This window comes from Equus quagga, chromosome 4, assembly GCF_021613505.1.
Source record: "Equus quagga isolate Etosha38 chromosome 4, UCLA_HA_Equagga_1.0, whole genome shotgun sequence".
NCBI lineage: Eukaryota > Metazoa > Chordata > Mammalia > Perissodactyla > Equidae > Equus > Equus quagga.
In genome coordinates, this window is record NC_060270.1 from 35,926,096 (window position 1) to 35,946,914 (window position 20,819).

The window sequence follows — 20,819 nt, forward strand, 5'->3', positions numbered from 1 at the left end:
CTAATTTCAAATCTATGAACAGCTGAAAGAATAATATAATGAACACATATAAATGTTTCACTTAAACTCATCTATCCTCCCACCTATCTACATATTTTCTAATGAAAAGTGTATAAAGCGAAGCTCCTAAGTTCAAGGACATTCTCTATGGTCCAGTAGAATGTCTCACAAGCTGGATTTGTCTGATGGGTTCCCATGATTGGATTCAGGTTGAACATGCTTGGCAGGAATACTACTTAAGTGTTGTTGTGTACTTCCTATCCCATCACTTCTAGAGGCACATGATAGCAATTTGCCCCAATATTACTGATGCTGAGTTTGCTCACTGAAGGTTAAGGTGGTGATGCCAGTTCTTTTGAATATAAAAGTACTTTTTCCGCTATGTGATTAATAAGTAGCCTATTCCCCCGTTAAATTTCCCCCAATGGTTTTATCATCCTCTGATGATCTTGCCTGAATAAATAAATACATACATTAGTGGCTGTCCAATATGGATTTTCTGGTATATCTCAAAAGGTGAGTAGATCCAGAAAACTTTGCAGATACATTTAGAAGAGTCAACATCCTTAATGAACGTTGCTTCAGTTGTCAGAGAGGGGACTCCTTCCCGGTAGTGGCTGCTCCTAGGGATGAGGGTTGAGGAGAGCTGAAAAGAATTCCTTGTCTCTTAGGAAGCTGAGCCTGAGACCGGGATTCTGTTCTGAGAGAGGAGGTATAAAGGTAGTAGGGAAAGGCAAGGAGGACAAGTTAAGCAAGAATGCTCTAGAGCGCAGTTAGTGCCACTTTGAGAGGAGAGAATTGGCCTTTTTTCCCCCATGCCAGTCAGTCATTGGCAGAGTCTGGGGGTGGCTGGGGCCATAGCCTCCCTGGTGGGAAGGCTCCTGTTCGACCAAGAGCAATCCTCTGAAGAAGGGGTAGCCAAGAACTGTCACCAGCCAGCACTCACAGCAACGTTCAAATTCAAAACGTTTTTAGACACTGAGCTAACTAGAAAAAGACATCTGAGAACAAAGTTCCTCTAGTTTATGACCCTTGGAATAGATAAATAGGTCAATGGAATAAATTACAGGGAGGAGTTTACATCAGAATTCTACATTTGACAAAAACACTATTTCAAGTCAGTAGATTTTTTTTCACTTAGGGGTCTTTTGATAGCAAGTGAAAATCTCAACTGTGTATGTGTGTCTAGAAATAATTGGCTCACATCACTGAAAAGTCCAGGAGTAAGACATAGCTGGACTCAGAGTCCATGATAATTTCAGGAGTACCTAATCTCTTTCCATCACACAAGGCTCTGCTTTTCACTGTGTTGGTTTCGTTCTTGGGCTCACACGGTCGTGATCCCTGGAAGCCCAGGCTTACACTTTTACAGCTTCAAGCCCAACAGAAAAAGACTATCTCTTCTGAAATAATACCAATAAAAGTCTTAGAGCTGAGTCTTCTTGGCTCTGATTCTCTTATCATGGGTCACGCCCCATCCCTGAACCAATGACTGTGGCCGGGAAGATGATACCAAGGTTGACTTACACAGCCAACTTTGACTAAGAGAATATTTGCATAGGCTGAGTATCTCCTTAAAGATACTTACTAATTGCAATGGAAAAAATAGTAACTTTACAGTGGAAATAACTAGTAAACACCACCGAGTGATGAAATATCACTGATAATAGGATAAAGCAACACCACGTGCCTCTCAATATGACACTCTGAGAAAATACAGCATCACTTCTGTGGTATTCCTGCCAAAGATGTATAACCTTGGGGCTTGCCTGGTGGCATCATCAAAGCCATGCTGGGCAGTGACCCACATACAAAAAGTAGAGGAAGATTGGCACAGATGTTAGCTCAGGGCCAATCTTCCTCAAGTAAAAAGAGGAGAATTGGCAACAGATGTTAGCTCAGGGCCAATCTTCCTCACAAAAAATAAAACAAAACAAAAGAAGTATAACCAAGGGGCTGGCCTAGTGGTGTAGTGGTTACATTCTGACACTCTGCTTTGGTGGTCTAGGGTTTGCAGGCCTAGATCCCGGGCATGGACCTAGTGCCGCTTGTCGAGCCGTGCTGTGGTGGCATCCCACAAAAAAGTGGAGGAAGATTGACACAGATGTTAGCTCAGCGGCAATCTTCCTAAAGCAGAAAGAGGAGGATTAGCAACAGATGTTAGCTCAGGGCCAATCTTCCTCACCAAAAAAGAAGAAGAAGAAGTATAACCTTATTCTAATCATGAGGAAACACAGAAAACTTAAACTGAGAGATTTTTCTACCAAAAAAACCTGGCCTCCAGTCTTTAAAGATGTCAGTGTCGTGAAACACAAAGGAAAAATTGAGGAACGCTTTCAAATAAAAAACAACTAAAGAAATATGACAAATGAATACAAAACATGATCTGGAATTCTCCTTTGCTATAAGGACATTATTGGGACAACAGGTAAATCTGAATAAAGTCTATAAATTAGGAAATATTATATTAATATTGATTTCCTGATTTTGATAATTGTACTCATGTTTATAGGAAATACACACTGAAGTATTTAGGGGTAAAGGAGCATTTTCTGTGCAACAGTTCAGGAAAATACATGTCTGAGAATAAATCAGTGTGTTAGAAAACAGAAAAATAGTAGAAATAAGAATAAATCAGTACATAATGAATAAATTAAGCAAAAAAATCAAATATGTAAGTACAAACATATAAACATATATTTACATGTTTATATTAAATTAGGGAGAAAGCAAATGTGGTAAAATGTAAGCATTTGAGAAATCTGAGTGAAAAGTGTGTGGGAATTCTTTGTACTATTTTTGCAATTTCTTAAACAGCTTTGATCGTGAGGCGGAAGGAGAGATTTGTTGGTCAAAGGGTTTGGGGTTTTGGGGTTTTTTAATGGGAGAAACTTGAGCATACTTAAATGTCAATGGAAAGATGCCAGGAGATTAGAGAGGGTGAAGAATGGGGAGAGAGAGGGTGCACAAGAGTCAGAAAGAGAAAGAATAGAAAGGAGGAGATGCTTGTGACCATAAAAAACAATGTGTGTTCAAGGTAGCAAATCTGTTAAATACAGAAAGGTATATATAAAAGAGGACAAATCACCCATCATATCAAGACCTAACATGAAGGCCCACTGATGACATTTCAGGGGCAAGCAGGCCGGAGAGCGAGGCCTGGAGCACAGAAGCATATAAGAGACCTCATGGGGCCTCTGGACTTGCTCCCTCATTTCATAGACGGGGAAACTAAGGCTTAGAGACAGAAATTATTTTCTTTAGATTACAGAGTTAGTCAAGGGCAAACATCATTTTCCAACTCCCCATCCAATGTCCTTTCCACTTTATAGGAAAGTCTCCAGTAGTTGTCAACCAGGGGAGGCACTGCCCCCTGGTAGCAACGGCAGATGTGTGGGAGCCTTTTTGATTATCGTAAGATGAGGGGATGCTACTGCCATTTAGTGGAGGGGGAGCAGAGATGTTAAACTACCTACAGTGACCCAGGAAGTCCTGCACAAGGAAGATCGGACTATCCAAAATGCCAACTGCATCTCTAGGGAAATCTTATGGGAGCTGTGCCTAGAAATCGGGCTTCCGGGGTCAAGGTCCAGTCCACCATTACTGAGCCATGTGACTGGGCAAGGCACCAATCCTTCGAATTTGTCTCCAAAATGAGCCTTTTATACCAGATGGGAACTCACATCCTTCAGCCGTTGACTTGCCCAGTTTCTGTCATCACGTTCGGTTGGCCCCTCAGAGGAGGCCAACTGGTCATGAGCTGATGCTGCCAATCACAATCACACACAGGTGCAGCAGAGTAAATCCTAAAGCCTTTCACTCTGTAAACTCCTTGGGCTGGGCTGGTTCACAGACTTACTAAGCCAGGCATCTAGCATCTTAGGTGACAACTATGCTCTCGTTTACAAAACTCTACATAGTTACAAAGCATTTTCACCTGCATTATTTTATTCAATCCTCCCATTAGCCCTGTGAAGAAATTATTACAATTCTAATTTCATAAATGAGAGGAACTAAATTCTGAGTACAAATAACTTGCCCCAGATAACTGGGTCAGAAAGTGAAAGATGGAGCTGGGATGAAGTGCTGTCTTCTAAGGCCAATCCAGAGCTCTTTTCACCCCCACCCCCACCCCCGCCCCCGCCCCGTTGCCCTAGGAGCAACTGCCAGCCTTGGATCTGCTCCCTGTGGTCCAGGCTGGGAAATGATCTCCTCTCTTCCCCATTCCCCTTCGCTCAGGTCACTCTTTTCACTCGGATGAGAAATTAACTAAAGAGCAAGCAAGAGGACCACAAGCTTGCTCTCAGTTTCCTTACAAAACTGCATGCTAACACCAACAATGGGTGGCCAACTGGTTTGAAAGTTAGAGAGCTCTCGGTCACTAGGGGTGTTCAAGAAGACATTGGATGGCTATCTGGCAAAGATGTGGTAGACAAGATTCTTGATTTGCCGACTAAAAAGATCTCTGAGGTCCCTTCCAAATTTGAGAGCAGAGGACTCTGCTCAGGGAGACAGCACGGTTGGGAAGCTGACTGGGCAGAGGCCCAGGCTGTGGAACAGTGACAAGTCTGGAGAAGGAAAGAAGGAAAGAAAAAAAATCCGAAAGTGATTGTGAAGACTAAAGCAGGTTCTTCTCTTCCAAGAAAGAGACTGGAGCCCCAACAGGGACAGAGAGATAAACTGGGTTGATGCCTAAAGAGGAAGTTAGGGGAAATGTCAGTATTTCTCAAATAGCCTTGCCCAGAAAATGTGTCAACAAACCCCCAGCCAAACTTCACTGACTACAACTCAGGCACACAGACAAGAAACAGAGGAGCAGTCTCGAGAGAGAAGCACTTGAATTGAGTTAAAAATATATTAAATTCACAATCAATCAAAAATGCTGAAGGCCCAGAGAACATCTTTGGGCTAGATTTCTTTCATTTCCCTGAAAGAAGGTGGTGTAGGATTCTTTTTAAAACATTATCTGAATCAACCTTAAGGGGTGAGGGTGGGAAGGACCGGCCTTGAAGCAGGAAATCTGCATTTAATCTCTTAGCCGGAGCAGCATCTTGAAGGCAATTCCAGAGGGAATTCTGGGGGCTACTGCTTTTCTTACAATGGAAACCAGGTCCACAGTGTATCTTTGCAGCCTGAAGTAATAAACAGTTTCAGGTGAAAAAAAGAATTCACATTTACAGTATCCTACAGAATGCCTTTTTTGCAAAATCCTTTAGAAATCTCGTTCAATTCCTTTTTCCAATCAAGAGTACACAGACTTCAATAAGTTTAGAAGAAAGGTTTTTAAACGACTCCTTTTCTTACACATGTAAAACATTATGAAAATACAGATGCACCAAAAGAAGGAAATAAACATTACATGTTTCTCCACCCCTCAAAAATAAGCGTTTGGGTATGTCTGCTTTTCTCAAATTTTTTAAAATTTAATTTTAGTTTTTTGAACGGCTCAAAATCAAAGTGGTACTAAAAAGATATTCCTTGAGAAGTGTTGTCCGCACCCCATCCTCATCTCCCATGTATCCCACTCACTCCTCCCAGAAGGTGAACTCTTTTTGTTGTCTGTGGATCCTTCTAGTGTTCCTTAATGCAAACACAAGTACAAACATAAATTCTTATTTTACACCTTTCTTACCACAAAAGGCAGCATCACATATATACTGTGTCTAGCTTCTTGCACTTGACAATCTATCCTAGTTCACATTTTTTCATGTGTTTATGCAAACATTTTAGTTTCTCACTAAAATGGGATCATACGTTTGTAACTTGCTTTTCTCACTGAAGAATTTTTTATGGACATGTTTGCATATCATCAAACATTCTACAGTATTTTTTTTTTCCCTGAGAAAGATTCACCCCGAGCTAACATCTGCTGCCAATCTTCTCCTTTTTTTCTTCACTTGAGGAAGATTAGCCCTGAGCTAACATCCATGCCAATCTTGCTCTATTTTTTATATGTGGGTTGCCACCATAGCATGGCTTGACAAGGAGTGCATAGGTCTGCACCCGGGATCTGAACCAGCAAACCCCAGGCCACCGAAGCAGAATGTGCGAACTTAACTGCTGCACACCAGGCTGGCCCCAAAGTTTGAGTCTTCTAAAAACATTTTTCTTGTTACATATTTAATGTATATGCATTATAGAGAAATTAGGAAGAGTGAATAAACAAAAGGAGAAAGTTGGAATAAATAATTTATTTGAAAAGTCCTTCCAAAATTTACACATATATAAATATATGTGTATATGTGTGTGCACATGCACATAATATACTTTACAAAACTGAGTTCATGTTGTGTGTGTGTGTGTGTGTGTGTGTATATGTATATATATTTTTTTTTTTGGTGAGAAAGATTGTCCCTGAGCTAACATCCGTTACCAATCTCCCTCTTTTTGCTTGAGGAAGAGTGTCGCTGAGCTAACATCTGTGCCAATCTTCCTCTATGTTGTATGTGGGACGCTGCCACAGCCTGGTTTGATGAGCAGTGAGTAGGTCCATGCCCAGGATCTGAACCCATGAACCCTGGGCCACCAGAGCAAAGTGCATAAACTTAACCACTATGCCACTGGGTCAGCCCCCATATTGTTTATTTTGCTTTCATGTTATCCTATTCCCACTCAACAATATATTATAAATACTGTTCCATATTCATAAATATAATATTTATTGCTATTAATAGCTATATAGAATTCTACTGTATTAATGAATACACACCATACATTGTCTAACCAATCTGCTTTTGTTGTAAATTCAGGTTCTTTTGAGATTTTTATTATTATATATAAGGCTATACTTGACATCTTTGTAGCCAAATACCCATGTACATTGAGGAGGTCAATTTGAAATGAGTGTTGCATGTTTTCTTTTATTCACTCAACAACTGCTCTTGAGCACCTACTATGTACCGTGAACTGTCCAGGTACTAGAGTTACAAAGATGAAGCTGGCACAGGAACTATTAATCTGAGAAAGGATACTGGAAGAATGTCATTACATTCTGGGCTCACTGAACTCCCTGCGGGTCCTGGTGTGCCTAGCAGGCACTTTCATAACCCTAAGCCTTACTCATGCAGCAACCCTACTCCCTCACCTGAAATGACCCTTTCTCTGCCTGGCAAACTTCTACTCATCCATCAAGACCCAATCCAAATATCCCTTGCTCAATGGAGCCTTCCTCAAAACCTCAAAAGAGAGTAAGTCTCTCCTGGAGAATTTTATGGTCCCATCCCATCCCGTCCCATCCCAGTTGTAATTACACATATATCCTCCTATCTTATCTGTTTCTCTGCACTGTAGGTTCCTTGGAGTGGGAGCCTGTCTTACTTATTATCTCCAGCTATGCCCAGCAAGATGCCTCACATGTAGAATGTGTTCTCATTGAACACGTTGAATGGATCACTAGTGCCATGTGCTCAGTAAAACAACAAATACAATAACTGAAGTTACATTATTGGCAAAGAGGGGCTCTTAGCAAAGGCCCACGGCCAGCAGCCAGTTAAGGGAAGGTTCAGCTGTCCTGGCCCATGGGCTGGGTCGGCTTTTTCCCATGTCTGTATTTTGTCATTTTCTCTCTTCACCTTGACTGTTGAAGATCTCGACTTCATTCCTAAGTGTCTTGGCTCCAAGGGGCACCAGGGGCTCACCAGGGCCTAAAACTTTATAACTGAGGAGACTTTTTAAAAGATAAATATACAAAATCACGAATATCTAACTAGGAATAAAAATAATATTTATTTTTGGGGCCGGCCCCACGGCTGAGTGGTTAAGTTGGCGCGCTTCACTTCAGCGGCCCAAGGTTTTGCTGGTTCAGATCCTGGGTGTGGATCCAGCACTGCTCATCAGGCCACGCTGAGGTGGCATCCCACAGAGCACAACCAGAAGGACCTACAACTAGAATATACAACTATGTACTGCAGGGCTCTGGGGAGAATAGGAAAAAAATTTTATTTCAGCCAAGAAAAGAAATCACAACAAATTACAAATTTTAAAAGCTGACCAACATCACAAAATCACTAACTGCCTGACACACTTCTCTAATACTTCCTAAATTCTTTGATTATTCTGAGAAAAATATACATTAATCTGAAATTAAGGAATACACAAGAACAACTCAAATCCATTTTTAAATGAGTACAGTCTGGGGCAGGAAATACTCATGGTGGGCCTGTGGCATGTTGTAGTTCCAGACAGTAAGGAAGCGCTCAAAACAACTAATGGTCATTTGTCAGAGAGACACAGCAGCTAACTGAAAGAGCTCCCAAGGGTCAAAGTTGGAACAATTTGAGCAAAAAATAAAGAAGTATTGGATTATAACCCAAAGTATAAAATAAATATCCAGAGCCCATACTGATACAAATAAATGACTGAATAAATAGAAAGAAAAAGAAAGAAAGATGAAAGAAAGAAATCTCCCAAGTAGAATTCCAAATGTAGATACTGCCCCCTCAAGGAGAGTTACATAACTCCCCATCCCTTAGGTGTGGGCTGTGCAGAGTGATTTCTTCCCAAAGAATCCAGGAAAGGGCAGGATGAGAAGAGTAACTGTACAGTGGAGACACCTGGCAAACGCTGCCTCAGCCAGCTGGTCAAGGTCAAGGTCAAGGTCAACAGTGATAAGTCACGTGGAGAGTATGTACCCTCGATATGATGTGATGAGAATGTCACTTGACCTCTGTGGCCTTTCTCCCCAAGACCCATAACCCCAATCTAACCATAAGAAAAACAGATGAATTCCAACAAAGAGGCATTCTACAAAACCTCGCCAGTACTCCTCACAACTGGCCAAGGTCTTGCAAAAAAGGAAAATTTGAGAAAGTGTCACAGCCAAGCAGAGCATAAGGACACATGACAACTAAAGGTCATATGGTCTCCTGGATGGGATCCTGAAACAGAAAAAGGACGTGAGGCAAAAACTAAGGAAATCTGAATAAAGGTCGAACTTTAGTTAAGGATGATCTTATCAATATTGATTCAATAACTGTAACAAATGTGCCTTACTAATGTAAGATATTAATAGGAGAAAACTCGGTACACGGTATATGGGAATTCTGTACTGTCTTCACGACTTTTCTGTAAATCTAAAACTGTTTCAAAAAAAATAAAGTATATTAGGAAAAAATGGCTATAATGTTGTATCGAACTTCATTAATGTGTAATTAAATTATTCTTAAACTATAAAACTTAACTTGTTAATGAATATATGTTAGAGTTTTATCATGTTTGCTGCATCAGGAGAAATTTTCTCTGTTCTTTCGTCTAGAACAGACTTTATCAGTAAATGAGGGGTTTCCATACCTTATGTGGAAGTATATATTCAAAAAATGAGCAGGTGAAAGTGAGAGCTCCGGTTGAAGTAAGGTTGGGGGCCTGGAGCCCTGTTGATTGGCCCTCCTATTCCCTACCCTCCAGTGGCATCCAAAGGACTACCCAGGGCTCTGAGGAGTACGCTCGATCATTCATTCAACAAATATTTGTGTTGCTAGGGGATACAGTGGTAAACAAGAGAGATGAGATCTCTGCCTTCAGTAAGAGGTGGTCTGAAAACTCCGGGCTGGTTCTCAATCTTGGCTGCATTTTAGAATCACCTGGGGAGATTTGAAACATACCAAAGCCTGGGCTCCTCCCCGGAATTTCTGAGGGCGGGACCCTGGAATCTGTATGCTTTAAATGATCCACCAAGAGGTTTTAAAGTGTAGCCAGGATTGAGAAACATTGACTAAACCATCTAAGAACAATCTGCTCTAAAACGGGTGATCTGTGATCTTTGTCACCATGGAAAAAAGAGGAGAAAAGAGCTGGAGCCCAGACCCTGGGGAGTGCCTCTCCCCCCTGAGGGAGTCTGGGGAGGAAGGAGCAGGGTGGCAGAGGTTCCTCAGTGAAGGCGAGGCTGGCGTTGGCAGAAGTGGGGGCAAGGGGCGGGTGCTGAGGAGCAATGGTGCGGAGCAGCCCACACACTTGCTAGTTTTAGAACAAATCAGCTCTTCTCAGACATATGTACTGAAGAAGCCTCCTCCTGGAATTTTCCAGACAGAGCTGAGGACTACTTCCAGCATAAAATCATCAAGCCTAGATTCGGCTTATTTTGATACCAAGAATCCCAAGACTGGAAGGTCCTCCAGGGGTTGCCAGGCTCTCTCCCTCCCTCTCTCTCTTTCTCTGTCTCTCTTCCTCATTCTCTCTCTTTCTCACACACACACAAGCACACCCACATGCACACACCCCAATATTGTTAGTGCCACAAGCTGTGTGTTTCCGAGAAAGTTTTTGTGGTGCATCTGAACACACCAGTATATACTTGATCTACATTTTGGCATTTTTACAACCACAACCAAGAACTCTGTTTAAAGAAAAAGCCTAGAAAATGTGGCTGAGGGATAAAGAAAGAGAAGAACAGATGACCTGACGGCCTAGAGTTAAACAACTTCCCACCCTTTATAACCTTACAGAGAACGGATGACTCTCCCCACTCTACGGAGGAGGAAACTGCCCCTTGAAGCGTCAAATGTCTTCTCCAGGGTCCTTTAGCCAGCACCGGGCAGAGCGAGGATTACATCATCTTCACAACAACTCTGTAGGTAGGTATTATCATCCGTCTTTTCAGATGAAGAAACTGAGGCAGGAAGATGGTGGGCCGCAGAGTTAGGCTTTAACCTCGGTCTCCCACTCCAAGGTCAGCGCTCTCTTCGAAGTACCTCAGCTACCTGTTGATCTGGGAGGCACTGTCTGCTCCCCTCACCTATCCACACCAGGAAAAGCTCTGGAGAACTCTGCACTGTCTTTGCAACTTTTCTGTAAACGTAGAATTATTCCAAAATAAGTTTGTTTAAAAACAGTAGATATTTAGGGCCGGTCTCGTGGTTGAGCGGTTAAGTTCGTGCGCTCTGCTCGGGTGGCCCAGGGTTTCGCTGGTTTGGATCCTGGAAGCAGACATGGCACCACTCATGGGGCCATGCTGAGGCGGCGTCCCACATAGCACAGCCAGAGGCACTCACAACTAGAATAGACAACTACGTACTGGGGGGCTTTGGGGAGGAGAAGAAGAAGAAGAAAAAAAAGAAGATTGGTAACAGATGATACCTCAGGTGCCAATCTTAAAAAAAGAAGCAAATTGTTTTAAAAAAACAGTAAATATTCAATATCATTGCTCTCGACTCTTTGTGTACAGTAAATAAACAAGATAAATTATGTTTTAAATATTAGTTTTTTCACCTTTACACATTTTTCAATTGCTATTTCTGTCTACATTTTATAATGTGTATAATATACCAAACCAGTAGCACATATACAAGTTGCATTAGTTTCTTAGGGCTGCTGTAACAAAGTACCACAAATTGTCTGACCTAAAACCACAGAAACTGATTGCCTTACAGATGTGAAGCCTAGAAGTCTGAAGTCAAGATGTGGGCAGGGCCATGATCTCTCTCTAAAGGCTCTAGTTGGGGGTCTGTTCCATGCCTTTCTCTTTGCTTCTGGTGTTACCAGCAGTCCTTGGTGTTCCTTGGCTTCTGGACACATCACTTCAATCTCTGCCTCCTTTGTCACATGGCCTTTTCCCTGTGTGTCTGCGTAGCTTCTCTTCTTATAAAAACACAAGTTATATTGTATTATGGGCCCACCCTATTCCAATATGATCTTAACTTACATCTTAACTACGTCTGCAATGACCTTATTTCCAAATAAGCTCAATAAGGTCAAATTCTGAGGTTCCAGGAAGGAAATGAATTTTGGGGAGACACTGGCCAACCCAGCATAGTCTACTCTCTGCCCCCTGACAATTCACATCCATCCCATGTACAAAATATATTCACCTGATCCCAACATCCCCAAAAGTTTTAAGTCATTCCAGCATCAACTTTAAGTCCAAAATCTCATCTAAATATCACCAACTCAAAAAGGCCCAAATTTCATCATCTAAATCATTTAGGGTGAGACTTTGGAGATGGTACATCCTGGAGCAAAATTCCTCTCTATCTGTGGACCTGTGAAACCAGAAAACAATTTATCTGCTTCCAAAATACAATGGTGGGACAAGCATGGGATAGATATTTCCAGTCCAAAAGGGAAAAAGAAGAAGGAAGAAAGTGTCGCAGGTCCCGAGCAAGCCTGGAGCCCAGTGTACAAGCACAATGCACAAGTCTAGCCTCAAGTACAGGTGATGGTCTAGCTTTCTTAGTCTAGGCTTGCTATTTTTGTATTTGTTTAAAATTTCCCAAAATAAGAAGAAATTAAAGAAAAAGAAACTAGCTGCTTTTTCTCTAATACAAGAAGTGCAGGCTTATTGCAGAAAAAATACAAACAAACAAACAATAAATATCACTTCTGATTCCATGACCCAGAAGTAACCCTCTATTCACATTTCGTACATTTCCACATATATATCTAATTTATTTTTCATATTTTATCACCTTTCTACATTATACCTGTACTACACATGTGAAAAAAAGAAAACTATATATATATTATATACATATGCATGATTCTAACTACTTAGTCCAAGCAGTTTGTGTCCCCTGCCACACATTTCCTAGCCTTTGTTACAAATATCCGTGTTGGAAGAGGCGATGGCAATTTCAAATGAAAACCAGCCACCGGCCACCGATCACCATTAATGAGATCTATCGGGATGGGGAAGATTTCTAAGAATAGAATGAAAAGGTATCCTTTTTCAGATGAAAGTCGGGTTTTTTTTGGCTCTCAGTACAGTGACTTGCATTCTTTCCTTTCTTCTTTAGCTGACTATAGTAGAGAATCTAAGAAATTAAACTCAAATATATTATCACAATAGATTTTGAAGGAAGATGATCACAGAAATGATTCTTTGGGCTAAGGTATCCACAGCCGTCAGAATCTATAGAGTTGTTTATTTTTGTTTTTAAGTATTGACTAAAATTCTAGAACTGTGCATGAATTCCGGGAGGGATAAGACTCCAACAAATAAACATGAATTAGAAAGAAACATCCCTACACAAGACTAAGGACAAACTAGGATTGGATTAAACTGGTTTATAATACAATGTTGAAAATTATTCAAGATGTCTCATAAGATTCCATCTATATATTTATATCTCCAAAAACTTGCTCAATAAATTCACTTTTTTGAATTAGGGTTGGGTAATAATGTTTAAGTTCAACTATTTAATAAAATGTTTTATTTTTATTTAAACATAAATAAAATCACAGTTAAATGCACCGATCCCAGCAACCTAGCCTCGCTCGGCTCCCCTTCCCTCAGAACATGCGTCCTTTGCCCACAGCTGTTTTTCTTAACTGGGACACGGTCCATCTCTGTAACTTTATGAAATGTGTTTTGGCTTGGAGCACAGAAAATCCATTTAGACATTCATAGTCCAGTTGCAAGTTATGTTATTCATTCACAAGACTAACAACAGAGTGCTGTGATTTTTTTCCAGCATTTTTCCCTTAATTTTATTGGCTAATAAAATCCAAACACTGGAACCTTTTGCCCAGAAAGTGGTGCCAAAGGGAAGCAGCTGCCCACCCAGACCCCCAGGGGTTCTCCAAGTAGGACCTGAGTGAGGCCCCAGGGGAGAGAGGAAGACCTGCTCTCCAACCGCCAGGCCTCCCCACAGGGTCAGCCAGAGGTTTTCCTTACGTCTTCCTGATGGAAGGAAGAAAACTTGGGTATCTCCCTAGTTCCAGAAATTCAAAATGGTAGTACCACTGCCAGGCATTCACTCATTTAATTCTTTCACTCAAACATTCTTTTTCTTCCAAACCTCAACAAGCAATTTTGAGCAAACATTATGTACCAGATTCTATGTAAGGTGTTGGGCATATAGAAAGGAGCTCGGAGTTCAACAGGAGAGAGAAACGTGCAAACCAATCATTGCAGCATGACCTGGTAAGGGCCATAAAGAGATCGGAGCAAAGTGCAGGGAAGCCCAGGGTCAATCTGACATAAACTCAATTAGACTAAGATTTGAAAAGGGAAAGGACTGACCAGTATAACTATTTGTAAAAACAATTATCATAGAGCTATTATTTATGCTTAATAACAGTAGGTAAAATATATGTAAGAACATCACCTCACCCCCATTAGACAAATGGTGGGAGACATAAGTAGGCAATTAACACAAGGAAAAAAGCAATAAGCAGTTTTAGAAGAGTCTCTATTTTAGTCTTCAAAGACACAAAAATTAAAACAATAAAAACAAAAATTTATAAAATCAATTCTTGGAAGTCTACAGAAAAATTGAAATGTCACTTAATTTAGTAGCAATGTAAATTTATACAAGCCTCTAGGAAGACAATTGGACAGCATGACACAAGTCAAAATAATAATTATTTTTTTAAACCCAAGACTCCCAATTCCACAGACTTTATCCTAAGGAAGTAATCATAACGAAGAGAAAAATTATACATCTAAAGATGTTTATCACTGTTATTTATATTATTATTATATATTATTACCATTGTTATTTATATTAGTGATAAACTGGATATAATATATGTACATATCCCTAATACAAGGGGAATGTTTCAGTAGATTACAAAAATAATTATCAAGCTTCTATAGGAACATGAGAATTGGTTTGCTTCTTAATATCAAATTTGAAATACACAAAACTGTACATAATAATGAATCTAACTTTAAGCCCCAGATCCACTTGGGACTCCAGCATCAGCAACTCTCACCAGAACAAGTTTCAGAAGCAATTTAGGCAACTCAAGCCTAGATCATCCGGGCGTCAGAGTTAATCAGCCCCTCCCTTTGATGCTCCTTCTCCCAAGCCTCCTCCCACTCTTGTCATCCTCTGCTTTATTTATTCCATTTTAAGCTTCTTCTTTACCTCTCCATCTCCTCCACTTTAAGGGTAGAAACTATGTCCTACTCATTTTTGTAACCACCTACCTCTTCGCCAGAAGCTAATGAATTCAGTAAAGTCATGATTATTTAAATTATCTAACAATATACAAATATGTATGAGAGGGAATGCAGAGAAATGACAATAATTTTTGTTAGGCTGGCGGAACTCAGAGATCATTTTTTTAAACTTTTCTTTTATGTTTTGTTTTACAACTTTTTTTTTCAAGGTAAAACCAATTGCCTGAACAGGACTTCACTGTGGCATCTGAAATCACGCTCTGGGCATTTATGTCCCATAGGAGTAAGCAAGCTTATCTGGAAAAATAAATTAATAAACTTGAAGGCCAAGACATTTTTGAAAAAGAGTAAGAAAGGGGGCCTTATTCTATAGACATTATAACTTCTTTTAGGATACAGTAATCAAGTGAGTGAGAAAGAAGCCAATAATCCAGACATTTATCTGCCTGTGACTGTGTTGCTTTCTTATTACCGGAGTAGGTCTGACTTTAAGATCCACCCAGACCACGTACACCCAAGTCTCCAATATCTGAACACCCACACATTGTTCATTGTGAGCCGCGATGGGTGTGAAGGGCCACACTTGGCAGAGTAGCACAGAACCCACCTTGGACATGACTCCAGTTCATAGTGAGGCATCATTTATTTCCTTTTTCCTCTGGTCAGAAATTCTCCAAAATGCTCCAGTTTTATGATATGGCTTTTAAAGGAATTAAACTTGAATAGCACAAAATTGTATAATTATGCTACAATTCAATTGCAATTATTAACAGATCCAAGTCTGCTACATCATTATGAGGTAATAATGATGAAGATAATAATGATAGCTAACATCCACAGTCATTTCTATGTGCCAGATACAGCGCTAAACAATTGGGAAGATGATTAGGCCTGCCAGCATGCTAATTCATGTGTGCTAGTTACTTAGCATTCAAAAAATTCTAAGAATTTCAGGTGAGCCACAGTCGGGAGGCAGATGAGTCACATTTAGCTCCCAGAATACATATTGGATACACAGGTCCAAGAGCCATGCCCACATCCCCACACGGCAATAATGAGCAGGAGCTGAATTTCTGGGGTTCCCTTTAGACAGGGCATGCACTTCCTAGTTCCTCACAGACCCCCTGCTCACATTGGGCTTACACCCAGCCGCCTTCTTTCATGTACATAGCTTGCCAACCTCCTATACGTTTGAATTTTCAACCTTCCACCTAGACATTATGACAGCAAGTTAGGCACCTGCCACTGGATAGAACAATGTCAAAGGTAGACACACAGCTAAAAGTGACATTGGGAATCATATAGCTTGAGAGTTTTTCCAACCTTTTTACAGCAGAGAAGTACTTCTAATAAAATTTTACGCCAAGGCCTGATCTCTAAATACAAAAGAGGAGCTATTCTGGCTGAGGGTGGGGAAAACTCAGGAAGTGTCCGACCTACTTGGCTCCTTCTCCCTGCATGCTTCTCCCTTACACCCACTGTGGGAGCCTTGACACTTTAGGGTCCTGGCAACACAGTCCGATCTCCTCATTACAAAGCAGAGAGCACAAACAAGTCGAGGCACCCGTTCTCAGTCATACAGCAAGGTAGCTGTGGAGAACCGAGGGCTCTGATAAATAATTTGATGTTTGGCAACTCCTTCCATTAAAAAGTTGTTGAATTTGTAGAAAGTAAAATAATAATAATCATGTATAAGAATAACGGTTATCCATTTGCTTCTTTTTTCAAGCCCTCTTGTTACTCCATGTCATACACCAGCAGGTACCGTTACTGGAAACATTTTGCACTAAATAGTCAAGCATAGAATTACGAAAGCACATGGTCTTAGAGCTAAAAGGAATATTGAACGTTTTTTTTACCCCATCCCCTCAGATCAGGAAAATGAGGACATGCTTGAAACAAGCTCCCCCTCCAGGTTACTGTCCTGTTCAATATATCAAGTACTGTTGCATTTTCACTTGATGGTCAGAAGCCAGAACTTTCTGTTTTAACCAGTTTCTCTACAAAAATCATGATCAGTTATGATGTAAATTAAAGTTGTGATTTCTTTTTCTTTGTGATTTCCTTCAGTCTTTGAAACACACACTCCCAACTGGGCATTCAAACATCTCTTTAGTCCAGAAAGTGCATTTACAAAATTAAGGGAAGATTGTTGTTTCCAAGAGAAATCAAGTCAAACTATCTGTGGTCAAAGAGCTTTTATTTTAAAGTTTCCAAGTCATCACATTTTAGACCAATGACTTGCAAAATACAATAAGATCAAATTACTAGACAAATGAAATTTTTTAAAAACTCACAAAACGGAAAATCATTTTTTATTGGGTTCTAAAGATAAAATTACTCTACCAAATTGCTATCACAGTTTCTAAATGCCTACTTTCTATTTTTATACTCACCCCATCATGAACCAGCAACAAACACTGTGTGGACCAACTCTGAAGCTGCCCTGAGTAACTCTAGGGTAGAGCATCATCCAAGTAGGTGGTCTGGATACAGAGATGTCAGTAAGGCTGCTCATGTGAACCAGGTAAAGCTTCCCATCTTTTAATCCCAGCCCCAGTCAGCCATTTTGGAAATGTGGTTGTGGTCCTCAAAGGCCTGGGGCATGGTCTCCATATGGCCCACAGGGAGAGAGAAGTATACCGTCTTCCTGACTGCACCACTTGGGAGAGAGCCGGGCATGGTTCAGATCATGGAGGGCTTACAAAATGGACTAAGGCATTTGGGGACTTCAACCTAAAAGTAATGGGAAGTAACTTTTGTTCACAATTTGCTTTGTTAACAATTTGTTTTAACAAATTGTTGAAACATTTGAGTCATATTTGGGTTTAAGAAAGATAAGTCTGCCTGCGATGTGGAGCATGGTTTAGAGGGAAACAAGACCCATTAGGAGCTTCTGCAATAGTTTCTGAAAGAGATGATATGGCCTGATCTCAGACAGCAGCAATAGGGTGTCAAGAGCAATTTAGGGGACTAGGTTATTGATGGAATGTAAGTGATGACGGAAAGCAAGGAGTCAACGACATCCCGGTTTTGGCTTGAATGACTAGACGGCTGGTAGTGCTATTATTCCCGAAGACAGGGACCCCAGGAGGATGAGGGTGCTGAAAACAATGAGTTTAGTGCCTGACAGGCTGTGTTTGAGTTTTCCTGACCCTGTGCTATGGCTCATGGTGGTTTCTAAACTGGAATGCCCTACCCTTATATTCACTTATCAAGTCTTAACCATAAAAATGTTTTGCAATCATAAAAGAGCTTATTAAGAACATTGAAGCAACATGGGGAAACATTTATTAAGTAATCTTAGGTAAAGCAATAAAAATGCAAATTAAAACAAGATAAAGTTCTTCCCCTGTTAAACTGGCAAAAGAAATTTTTTAATTAAAATTCCCAAAACTGCCAAGGATGTGGGAAAACTGGCACACTCACACGTTGCTGGTGGCAGTGTAAATTGGTACAAACCTTTTGGAGGAAATTTGGCAAAATGCATCAAGAACCATAAAAGAGTTTGTATCCTGTGACTCTGTAATTCCACTTCTGGAAATCTATTCTAAGGAAATAACTCGAAATATAGGAGAAAGCACTTCATATACAAAGATGTTTATCATGGAAGAAACTGGAAACAACTAAAATGTTCAAGAACAGGAGATTGGTTAAATAAGTTATAGTAAATTTACTTGCTGGTCTCATGTGCATAATGAAAATTGTATCTGTGAAAACTGTTCAGCAATGAGGAAGAATGCTCGTCCTATAATGTTAAGTATATTAGTATAATATATATCTGCTATTATCCTAATTATGTAAATAATTTCCACAGGAAAAAGGGTAGAAGGAAATGATCATAATAATTGGGTTTAGAGTAGTGGATCCACTGATAATGTCCAAAATCTTTTTAATGAATTTCTCCAAAGTTATTATAAATGGTTAAAATGCTTATGTAATAGAAACCATAAGTTATTATGAAGAAAATTGTGAAGTGAAAAAAGTAAAATAGAAAATTTTATCTGTGTTAGCTACAAATAAATTTGTATGATTGTTCATAGACCAAGAATGGAAAAGACAGGGGGCTGGCCCCGTGGCCCAGTGGTTAAGTTCACGCACTCCGCTGCAGGCGGCCCAGTGTTTCGTTGGTTCGAATCCTGGTCACGGACATGGCACTGCTCATTGAACCACGCTGAGGCAGCGTCCCACATACCACAACTAGAAGGACCCACAACGAAGAATATACAACTATGTACCAAGAGGCTTTGGGGAGAAAAAGGAAAAGATAAAATAAAAAAAAATTAAAAAAAAAAAGAATGGAAAAGACAATAGATAAAAGGAAATAGTTGATTTGTTTGAGTGAAGGATTTTTAAAATTTTTTTATTGTAATTAAAATATTATGTGTGAATTTATGTCTATTTCAAGCAAGCCACCCAATCTTCAAAACCCACCTCAAAAATCTCTTCTTAAGTCTTTCCTCATCTTCTGATCAAACATTATTGCTGCTTCTTTTAACTACCATGGCATTTGGTGTTGGTCCTTGTACAATTGTAGCCCAGTAGTTGTCAAATTTTGGTGGCCATCAGAATACCTGGCGGTCATTGCTGGCTTCACCCCCAGAGTTTCTGATTCAGCAGATCTGGGTTGGCGTCCAAGAATGTGCTTTTCTGACAATTTCCCTAGCTATGCAGACACTGACCACACTTTGAAACCCATTGCAGTTGTAGGTACAGATGCAATAGGATACCCACCCACAGGAGCAACATCTGTTCTATTCCTTCCTCAACCCATGCCCTAGGCTGATTAATGCAAGAATAGAGACAATTAACCCAAGCTGTGCCATTCAGAATACATCATGCCCCTGGGCACATAATGGGCCCAAAGGGCAAGCCAGTTGTTCACGCCAGACCAATCAGAGCCCTTCTCCATGATTTTTCCAACACAGAATCGTTGAGATGTCTGTGAGGAGCATCCCGGCAGTGGAACAAAGCCAGCGGCAGAGAGGAACCCAGGCGAAATGCAGAGTCCCAAAGGGTGTGTTTGAGCCAGTTTGGATGCTGTTAGGTGAAAGTAGTAGATGTTGAACTCAAATCGTGAACAAAATCAAAATAAAAGTTACGTCACACGAGCTGAGATAAGGTGGGCCCTAGGGATGACTGATACAGCAGCTGAACAGTGACCCCAAAGACCTGGGTTTTTCCCATCACTCTGCCCTTACTACTTGGATATCACAATTGGCCTAGTCTAATCACCGGGGTAGAATATTAATGGATATAAGGTAAAGAAGGACTTGGAGGGGCCAGCCTTGTGTCATAATGGTTAAGTTTCTGCACTCCACTTCGGCAGCCCAGGGTTTGCGGGTTCAGATCCCAGGTGTAGACCTACACACTGTTCATCAAGCCATGCTGTGGCAGATTGGCAAAAAGAGGAGGACTGGCAACAGATGTTAGCTCAGGGCCAATCTTCCTCACTGAAAAAGCAGAAAAAGAAGGAATTAGACAGACAAAAGTGTTAAGTATAACCAACACAGCCTTAAGCTATGTCATGGAGTCATTCACAAAGATCTCCACAGAATCCAGGAGCAACCCTTCTAGAAAATTTGTTATTCAACTCTTCATTTGTGACGCGTACCCCAGTATATTTCCCATTATTATTATTTGTTTGTTTTTTTTACTTGCTTTGGGTTGCTGTTCATTGCAGTCACAGCCCTAACCATTATCTTAGCCTACCTCGGAGTATCTCATTTTTGTCACCGGTTTCCATTCACTCTTAAATAATCACAGCCCCCTTTCCCTCCCCAACCTTCAGCCTATAGCTTCAGCTGTGGTCTTACCCTTGGTGCAAAGATGGATCATGTAACCTAGACCAAAGCCCATCAGTGCATCACCCGTCTCCCTTTCTGACAACGATTCGTTGAGATATGGACATGCGACCTGCTTACAAGCTGATAATGCATTATGAGGCTTTTGCTAATAATCCTGGGAAAGAAACTTTTCT

General features: G+C 40.6%; 1 long non-coding RNA gene across 1 annotated transcript; it reads left to right on the forward strand.

The window, feature by feature from the left end:
* Nucleotides 1-10,196: 10,196 nt before the first annotated feature.
* On the forward strand, nucleotides 10,197-18,935 carry LOC124237959 (uncharacterized). Its single transcript, XR_006888195.1, has 3 exons — nucleotides 10,197-10,568; nucleotides 17,251-17,366; nucleotides 18,883-18,935. It is a non-coding gene; the product is annotated as an uncharacterized LOC124237959 (long non-coding RNA).
* The last annotated feature ends 1,884 nt before the right edge of the window (nucleotides 18,936-20,819 follow it).